This window comes from Phoca vitulina, unplaced genomic scaffold (assembly GCF_004348235.1).
Source record: "Phoca vitulina isolate PV1807 unplaced genomic scaffold, GSC_HSeal_1.0 scaffold9, whole genome shotgun sequence".
NCBI classification, from domain to species: domain Eukaryota; kingdom Metazoa; phylum Chordata; class Mammalia; order Carnivora; family Phocidae; genus Phoca; species Phoca vitulina.
Window position 1 is genome coordinate 39666112 of NW_022589712.1, and position 10775 is coordinate 39676886.

Consider the following 10775-nt stretch of genomic DNA (forward strand, 5'->3'; position numbering starts at 1 on the left):
TTGTGAAGACAATGGCTAGAATGGAGAAATCAATTAATGGCAACATAGAGTCTCTAAGGGCAGAAATGAAAGGTGAATTGGCAGAACTTAAAAATGCTATCAATGAGATCCAATCCAATCTAGATAATCTAACAGCTAGGGTAACTGAGGCAGAAGAGCGAATAAGCGACCTGGAAGACAATATAATAGATCAAAAGGGAAAAGAGGAGGCCAGGGAAAAACAGCTCAGAATCCATGAAAATAGAATCAGAGAAATAAGTGACACCAGGAAGCATTCCAATGTCAGAATAATTGGAATCCCGGAGGGAGTGGAGAGAGAGAGAGGACTAGAAGATGTATTTGAGCAAATCGTAGCTGAGAACTTCCCTAGTCTGGGGAATGAAACAAACATTCGCATCCTAGAGGCAGAGAGGACCCCTCCCAAGATCAAGGAAAACAGGCCAACACCCCGGCATGTAATAGTAAAACTTGCAAATCTTAGAACCAAGGAAACCATCTTAAGGGCAGTTAGGGGGAAGAGATTCCTTACATACAGAGGGAGGAACATCAGAATCATATTAGACCTATCCACAGAAACCTGGCAAGCAAGAAAGGCCTGGCAAGACATATTCAGGGTACTAAATGAGAAGAACATGCAGCCAAGAATACTTTATCTGGCAAGGCTGTCATTTAGAATGGATGGAGAGATGCAGAGCTTCCACAACTGGCAGAAACTGAAAGAATATGTGACCACTAAGCCGGCCCTGCAAGAAATATTAAGGGGGGTTCTATAAAAGGAGAAAGACCCCAGGACTGATATACAACAGAAATTTACAGGGACAATCTATAAAAACAACGTCTTCACAGGCAACATGATGACAATTAATTCATATCTTTCAATAATCACTCTCAACGTGAATGGCCTAAACGCTCCCATAAAATGGCACAGGGTTGCAGATTGGATAAAAAGACAGGACCCATCCATATGCTGCCTACAAGAGACTCATTTTGAACCTAAAGATACATCCAGACTGAAAGTGAAGGGATGGAGATCCATCTTCCATGCCAGCAGACCTCAAAAGAAAGCTGGGGTAGCAATTCTTATATCAGACAAATTAGACTTTAAACTAAAGTCTGTAATTAGAGACACAGAAGGACACTATATCATTCTTAAAGGGTCTATCCAACAAGAATATCTAATAATTGTAAATATCTATGCCCCCAACATGGGAGCAGCCATCTTCATAAGCCAACTGTTAACCAAAATAAAGAGTCATATTGATAACAATATGTTAATTGTAGGAGACCTCAATACTCCACTCTCAGCAATGGACAGATCATCTAAGCAGAAAATCAACAAGGAAACAAGAGCTTTGAATGATACATTGGACAAGATGGACCTCATAGATATTTACAGAACATTCCACCCTAAAACAACAGAATACTCATTCTTCTCGAGAGCGTATGGAACTTTCTCCAGAATAGACCACATACTGGGTCACAAATCAGGTCTCAACTGATACCAAAAGATTGAGATTATTCCCTGCATATTCTCAGACAACAATGATTTAACACTGGAATTCAATCACAAGAAAAAATTTGGCAGAAATTCCAACACTTGGAAGCTAAAGACCACTCTGCTCAAGAATGTTTGGGTCAACCAGGAAATCAAAGAAGAACTTAAACAATACATGGAAATCAATGAGAACAAAAACACATCAGTCCAAAACCTATGGGATACTGCAAAGGCTGTCCTAAGGGGGAAATACATAGCCATCCAAGCCTCACAAAAAAAATAGAAAAATCCCGAATTCACCAACTAACTCTACACCTTAAAGAGCTAGAGAAAAAGCAACAAACGATGCCTAAGCCACACATTAGAAGAGAAATAATTAAAATTAGAGCAGAAATCAATGAATTAGAAACCAGAAACACAGTAGATCAGATCAACGAAACTAGAAGTTGGTTCTTTGAAAGAATTAATAAGATCGATAAACCACTGGCCAGACTTATCCAAAAGAAAAGAGAAAGGAGTCAAGTTAATAAAATTATGAATGAAAGGGGAGAGATCACGACTAACACCAAGGAAATAGAAACAATTATTAGAAATTATTATCAACAACTATATACCAATAAACTGAACAATCTAGATGAAATGGAGGCCATCCTGGAAACCTATAAGCTGCCAAGACTGAAACAGGAAGAAATTGACAACATGAATAGGCCAATAACCAGTAATGAGATTGAAGCAGTGATCAAAAACCTCCCAAAAAACAAGAATCCAGGGCCTGAGGGAGTCCCTGGGGAATTCTACCAAACATTCAAAGAAGAAATAATACCTATTCTACTGAAGCTGTTTCAAAAAATAGAAACAAAAGGAAAACTTCCAAACTCATTCTATGAGGCCAGCATTACCTTAATCCCCAAACTAGGCAAACACCCCATCAAAAAGGAGAATTTCAGACCGATATCCCTGATGAATATGGATTCCAAAATCCTCAACAAAATCCTAGCTAATAGGATCCAACAATACATTAAAAGGATCATCCACCACGACGGTGGAATTTATCCCTGGGATGCAAGGGTGGTTCAACATTCGCAAATCAATCAATGTGATAGATCACATTAGTAAGAGGAGGGAAAAGAACCATATGGTCCTCTCAATTGATGCAGAAAAAGCATTTGACAAAATACAACATCCTTTCCTGATTAAAACTCTTCAGAGTATAAGGATAGAGGGAACATTCCTCAAGTTCATAAAATCCATCTATGAAAAACCCACAGCGAATATCATCCTCAATGGGGAAAAGCTGAGAGCCTTTCCCTTAAGATCAGGAACATGTCAAGGATGCCCACTCTCACCACTATTGTTTAACATAGTACTAGATGTCCTAGCAACAGCAATCAGACAACAAAAAGAAATAAAAAGTATACAAATTGGCAAAGAAGAAGTCAAACTCTCTCTTTTCGCAGACGACATGATACTTTATGTGGAAAACCCAAAAGACTCCACCCCCAAATTACTAGAACTCATCCAGCAATTCAGTAATGTGGCAGGATACAAAACAATGCACAGAAATCAGTTGCTTTCTTATACACTAACAACGCAACTGTAGAAAGAGAAATTAGAGAAACGATTCCATTTACAATAGCACCAAAAACCATAAGATACCTTGGAATAAACCTAACCAAAGAGGTAAAGGATCTATACTCTAGAAACTACAAAACACTCATGAAAGAAATTGAAGAAGACACAAAAAGATGGAAAAATATTCCATGCTTGTGGATCAGAAGAATAAACATTGTTAAAATGTCTATGCCACCCAGAGCAATCTACACCTTCAATGTCATCCTGATAAAAATTCCAATGACATTTTTCAAAGTGCTGGAACAAACATCCTAAAATTTGTATGGAATCAGAAAAGACCCCAAATCGCCAAGGAAATGTTGAAAAAGAAAAACAAAGCTGGGAGCATCACGTTGCCTGATTTCAAGCTATATTACAAAGCTGTGATCACCAAGACAGCATGATACTGGCACAAAAACAGACATATAGACCAATGGAACAGAATAGAGAACCCAGATATGGACCCTCAACTCTATAGTCAAATAATCTTTGACAAAGCAGGAAAAAACATGCAATGGAAAAAAGACAGTCTCTTCAATAAATGGTGCTGGGAAAATTGGACAGCCACATGCAGAAGAATGAAACTCGACCATTCTCTAACACCATTCACAAAGATAAACTCAAAGTGGATGAAAGACCTCAATGTGAGACAGGGATCCATCAAAATCCTAGAGGAGAACATAGGCAGTAACCTCTTTGACATCGGCCACAGCAATTTCTTTCAAGATACATCTCCAAAAGCTAGTGAAACAAAAGCAAACATGAACTTTTGGGACTTCATCAAGATAAAAAGCTTCTGCACAGCAAAGGAAACAGTCAACAAATCAATGAGGCAACCCACAGAATGGGAGAAGATATTTGCAAATGACACTACAGATAAAGGGCTGGTATCCAAGATCTATAAAGAACTTCTCAAACTCAACACCCAAAAAACAAATAATCAAGTCAAAAAGTGGGCAGAAGATATGAAAAGACACTTCTCTGAAGAAGACATACAAATGGCTAACAGACACATGACAAAATGTTCATCATCATTAGCCATCAGGGAACTCCAAATCAAAACCACATTGAGATACCACCTTACACCAGTTAGAATGGCAAAAATGGACAGGGAAAGAAACAACAAATGTTGGAGAGGTTGTGGAGAAAGGGGAACCCTCTTACACTGTTGGTGGGAATGCAAGTTGGTACGGCCACTTTGGAAAACAGTGTGGAGGTGCCTCAAAAATTTAAAAATAGAGCTACCTTATGACCCAGCAATTGCACTCCTGGGTATTTACCTCAAAGACACAGATGTAGTGAAAAGAAGGGCCATATGCACCCCAATGTTCATAGTAGCAATGTCTGCAATAGCCAAACTGTGGAAAGAGGCGAGATGCCCTTCAACAGATGAATGGATAAAGAAGATGTGGTCCATATATACAATGGAATATTACTCAGCCATCAGAAAGGATGAATACCCAACTTTTACATCAACATGGATGGGACTGGAGGAGATTATGCTAAGTGAAATAAGTCAAGCAGAGAAAGTCAATTATCATATGGTTTCACTTATTTGTGGAACATAAGGAATAGCATGGAGGACATTAGGAGAAGGAAGGGAAAAATGGGGGTGGGAATTGGAGGTAGAGATGAACCATGAGAGACTATGGACTCTGAGAAACAAACAGGGTTTTGGGGGGGGGATTGGTTAGCCCAGTGATGGGTATTAAGGAGGGCACGTACTGCATGGAGCACTGGGTGTTATACGGAAACAATAGATTGTGGATCACCACATCAAAAACCAATGATGTATTGTATGGTGACTAACATAACACAGTAGAATTAAAAAATAAAAAATAAATAAAAATTCATCACTTTCCTTAAGAATTTGTAATCTAAGAGGAGAGAAAAGACAAATATATAAATAATTTTAATACCTGGTAGAGGAAGATAAGAGCATGAAAAGATACTAACAGAGCTCGGTGGCGCCTGGGTGGCTCAGTCGTTAAGCGTCTGCCTTCGGCTCAGGTCATGATCCCGGAGTCCTGGGATCGAGCCCCGCATCGGGCTCCCTCTCCGCGGGAAGCCTGCTTCTCCCTCTCCCACTCCCCCTGCTTGTGTTCTCTCTCTCGCTATGTATCTCTCTCTGTCAAATAAATAAACAAAATCTTTAAAAAAAAAAAAAAAAAGATACTAACAGAGCTCGATGGCACTCAAGGGAAAGAGAAATTACTTTTCAGGTCAGAGAGGAGGGTGTTTATGAGGGAGAGTGCCATTTGAGATGAACCTCAAGGACTGAGTAGAATATCAAGGTGTGGGATGTTGTGGCAAATGAGAAAGGAATCCTATCATCCCACCTAGTACAAGATAAGTGAAAGAAGGGAGTCTCAAAAACATAGACTAAAAAGCCAATGTAGAGTTGCTCAGTGTCTGAAATTTAGAATCTGTATGAAGGAATAGTTAAAACTAAAACTGGAAAAATTATTTGAACATATATTGTCAATGACATAAATACCAAGAAGAGAAAAACTTTTCCTTAATTTGGTAAACAATGAGTTACCTTCAAACAATTTTTATGCAGGGAAAGGTGAATATGAATAAGAAAAGATGGGACCTTATGATGGGTCAGGGGATCTTGTAGTAGTTCAGACAGGAAAATTTTGGTCCTAATTCAGTGTATTTGGAAAGGGAAATGGGAATTTGACTTCATAAGCTTCTCATAATTTCTTTTTTTGGAGGACTAACATAGGACTACCAACATTCTATTTGGCTAGGGAAGGACATTTTAAATGTATGTTCTGGGGGCACTTGGCTGGCTTAGTTGGTAGAGCATGTGACTCTTAATCTCAGGGTCATGAGTTGGAGCTTCATGTTGGGCATAGAGCCTCCTTAAAAAAAAGTATGTTCTGATATAATGTCATGACCTACTCTGCAGTTAATATTGTCCACACAGTGATACTTAAAAGATCCTTATTGTCTGGTTGGGTCATCAAGACTAACCTTATGGTCATTCACTCAATTCATAAATATGTATTACGCAACTACTATGTACACTGTACTCTTCTAGGCTCTGGAATTCTGCAAAAACAAAGCAGACTGCTCTCTTAGAGCTTACCTTTAGCAGAGTGAGAAAGATAAAAGAGAAACAAATATAAATAGACTACAAATAAAAGTAAAAGCTTTGGATTTTATTCTGAGGTAGAGAAGTCTTCAAAGGCCTCTAACTTTGTTTTAAAAGGATCACTATAGTTGACGTGTAGAATTTTCATCTGTATTAGCAGAAAAGAAGAGATGAACTAGTGCAGGAGGTGAGTTATTCTGTGTGAAAGGTGATGGTTGTGCAGACTAGAGAACTAGAGAACGGGAACTGAGGAGAAACTGCAGATATTTTCTGAAAGCGGAGTTGACAAGGTGTGCTGATGGTTGGGTATGAGAATGAGAGGGAAAAAAGATGAAGGTAGACACTTTAATCCAGATAACTCTTTGTTGTGGGTGACCCTCTGAGCATTGTAGCTACTGTGACCAGTAGCATACATGACCTAGTTGGTACATCCAAAAATGTCTCCAGACTTTGCCAAATATCTTCTTGGGGATGAAATGACCTCCAGTTGAAAGCCACTGTGTTAGAATAAAGAACGAATAGATTCAAAAGGGGATTATCAAAACTTTGTTTTAAGATACACTAATCTGGGTTAATTCTTATACATCCTAAAGGAGCTATCAAGTTGGAATTTGTGGGCACAAATATATAAATTAGGAGAAAAGTCAGGGCTGAAAATGCACATGGGAGAACCATCAGCATATAAATGAGATTAAGACCCTAGGAAGGAAGGAGAAGCTTTGCATTACAGAAAAGAAGATGACTAAGAACTGAACTTGGAATGTGCCATGTTTAGCTGTGGGGAAGATGAATCAGACCCAGGTAAAAATAACTGAAAGTAAGCAAGAACGGTATTCCAGAAGACAAGACAATGTTTAAAACAGAGAGAAAAACTACTTCAGATGTTGCTGACAAGTCTAGAAAGATGAGGATTGGAATTGGGATTTATTACTGTGAAGGTTATTGGTGACCTAGATAAGAGCAGTTTTTGTAGAGAGGTAAAGACTGAAAAACTGAAATAAGTTCAAGAGATAATGGAGGTAAAGAAGTGGCACCCACTAAAACAAAGAATACTTTAAAAGAAATGTATAGATTTGCTAGAGAGGAGAGCAAAGAATTGAGCAGTAGCAGAAAGAGAATGTGAGGTCAAGGGAGGCTTTTTGCTTTTGTTTTGTTTTGTTTTAAAAATGGGGAAAACTGCCTGGGTGGCTCAGTTGGTTAAGCATCTGCCTTCAGCTCAGGTCATGATCCCAGGGTCCTGGGATAAGCCCCACATCCATCGGGCGCCCTGCTCAATAGGTGTCTGCTTCTCCCTCTGCCCCTGCTCCTCCCCCTGCTTGAGCTCTTTCTCTCTCCCTGCCGCAAATAAGTAAATAAAGTCTTTTTTTAAAAATGGAGAAAACTATAACATATATGTTTGCTGATGTTAATGATCCAGTAAAGAGGCAAAGTTGATGAAGCAAGAAGAAGGGAGAATGGCTGGAGTGAAGTCATTGAGTAGGGTAGTAGATGCCAGGATCTACAGCACACATGGAAAGATGTTAAGAGCATGGATGGTCTAATCCAAAGATCCCAGGGAGTGAGTAAGTGCTAGACTGTCAAGCCCCTGGAGCAGAAGTGAGTTTCGACAGGCCACTACACAGAAATGACTTAGGAGACTTACCACCCAAGTTTGGTTCCCAAATAGCCAGCAGCCAAAGATATTGTTAAGGCAGCCAAAGATATTTTTCCAGCCCCATTGTGAGTAAAGCCAAGGGCCGCTGTAGATACATTTTCTTGCACTGACTATGGGATTAATTTGGATATGTTGGTTGGAGTGAGGATGAATACGATTATTCCCTCGGCAATATCATTCACTTAGAAAAGTTCAGCTACCACCTACATGCAAAAATCATTCCCTATGTGCATATATAATTTTGGAAATACATTTACTAGGTAAAATAAGCCCACTTTTGTTAAACTCTGCATCTCTTAATTCCAGATCTGCCTTATTTTAGGTACTCAAAATTATTTTTCATGGTCTAGTTCAAGTGCAGTACTCCCAAGTTATAAAAATTGAATTGTCATGACCCTGAGAAAAATAGGAAGTAGAAATTTTATTTTGCTCTATTTTGCAGGCAGATTTTTTTTTTGCTTACATCTACATTTAAAATTTTATTTTTAAAAAATACACCAGATAGCAATGTAACAATGACTATGAAGATATGTCTTATGAAGTGATTTATAAAATGATTTCACAAGTTTTATAATAACACAAACTGGAGAACTATAGAAGTAATTTGCTCTTTTAGGTTTTAACTGCTTCTACAGATAGAAGGAGAGATCAGCCTTGATGATATTAATACATTTAGAAGGAAGTAGTTACCAAATGCATATTGTTAATTTGGTTACATGGTTCGGCTTAATTTGACTGTATTTCTCCCCTAAGAATAGTTTATTGAAATGATGTCCTACAACTATGAACAAATTCAGATTATAAAATCTTATAATGCCCTTGCTTGTAATCACAAAGTAAAATTTTTTTACACTTTTGAACCTCTAGAATATATTCAGTGTATAACCTATCTATTTCAATCCTACTCTTAAATTCATTTGGTGCATTCTTTAAGGTCAGCAATGTAATACTAATTGGATCAAATTCCCTTAAGCACATTCTCGTCTCCTTCTAATGTACAACAAAATAAAATAGTTTTCATTGTAGACACACTAGAAGCTTAAAAAGGAAAATAACATTGGATATTTATAAAATGCTGGAGTGATCTTTCTGCAGGGCTGCTTCTTGTTTTTTTTTCCTCTTTGCTAATGTGGGTTTATCTTATCATTTTTTTTTTTTTTTAAAGATTTTATTTATTTATTTGAGACAGAGAGAATGAGAGAGAGAGAGAGAGAGAGCACATGAGAGGGGGGAGGGTCAGAGGGAGAAGCAGGCTCCCTGCTGAGCAGGGAGCCCGATGCGGGACTCGATCCAGGGACTCCAGGATCATGACCTGAGCCGAAGGCAGTCGCTTAACCAACTGAGCCACCCAGGCGCCCTATCTTATCATTTTAACCAAAGAATTCATTATCTTAAAGGAGGACATAGGTTTTCTATTTTACATCTCCATTTTATCACCCTTTAATAATAAATTATAAGCTTATAAATAATGCTTATAACTATTCCTGGAAAAAGCACAATACTAAAATTCAGAATTTAATTCATCCACAATGCACAATAAGGATTTCCCTTCCTGTTAACATTTATGGAATATAGCACTTAGAAACAAATTGGGTTTCAATTCCTTTAAAAATATTTATTGGTTATAGGGAGTAGCTCCTTTTCCATACTTTTTGTGTGGGAGGCAAAGAAGGGGCTCTGTATACGACAACATTATGCCCTCATTCTCCTTTGGCAAATACCTTTCCCTGCTCTTTAGTCTCCCTGCCAAGGTCCATGAAATGTACTTTTGCATTTCTCTTCTCTTAACCAAAATGCATCAGCCTTTGACATATGAATATATACAAATGTGTGTATATACACACGTACACACATATAGATACACATATATACATAAATACACATACATATACATATATATTATTCATATATATACATCTTCTATGTATGTATACTAAAATACATAAGCTTTCTATATAACATTTGAATCTGATTAGTTCATCCGCTTTTGTACTTTAAAAGAATGGGTTAAATACAGGAAACCAATTAAAAAATTATTGAAGCAGTCCATGTAGCTAGAATTAAGGAAGAGGATATAGAAAAATGAATGGATTTGAGAATTATTTAGGAGGCAAAACCATTATGACTTGGGGATTGGATGCAAGGATGAAACAGAGGGAGGTGTAAGAGCTAAAATCTAGGTGCCTCTGTCTCTAACTAAAATCCAAGTTAGTTTCTCTTTCTAAGTGATTGCAAACATCCCTTTGCCAATTCGATTCACCTGAAAAGCCTCTTTACTGTTAAATTTCATCATTTTCTGTAATGGAGTGACCATTGTTTACTTAAGGTTTCGAGGACAAAAAAAGAATATGGAGTAAGAGTGGGACATTTTTCTTAGGTTCCTATGCCTAAACTTTAATGATTCTCCCTTCTTGAAAACAAAGAGTGGGTCACTGATAGGCTTTATCCTTACAAGTGACCCCTTTTTCCAAGCACATATAAACTGTTTTCTGTTACTGACATTATCATTTACTCCATCGTATACCAGTCCCTCTTTTTAACTATTTAACTTATCTGCCATGATGAAAAAAGGAAACTGTCATTACCACCACAAAACAAAAGATAAAAGAGTAGCCTGGAATCTGGTTGTGTCTGTGGTAGATATTATCCTTCCTTACATCTCAGAAAGTTAGCACTGTTGCTTGATAAAAGAGCATGATGAAGCAATGAGGTGCTCTGCATTGAGATTTGATTTGGAGGTTGGAATCAATATTCAAAAAGCTTCAAAGTATAAACTCAATGATTATTTTAAGGAAAAAATTTATGCAAGAGAATACATGTGTAACAGGAAAAAAGAGCCCTGAAATTCCAGAGAGTGAAATTGCAAAGCCCCAGGAATCATGGACTTGGCATGGCAATACCTGAGAAGGGAT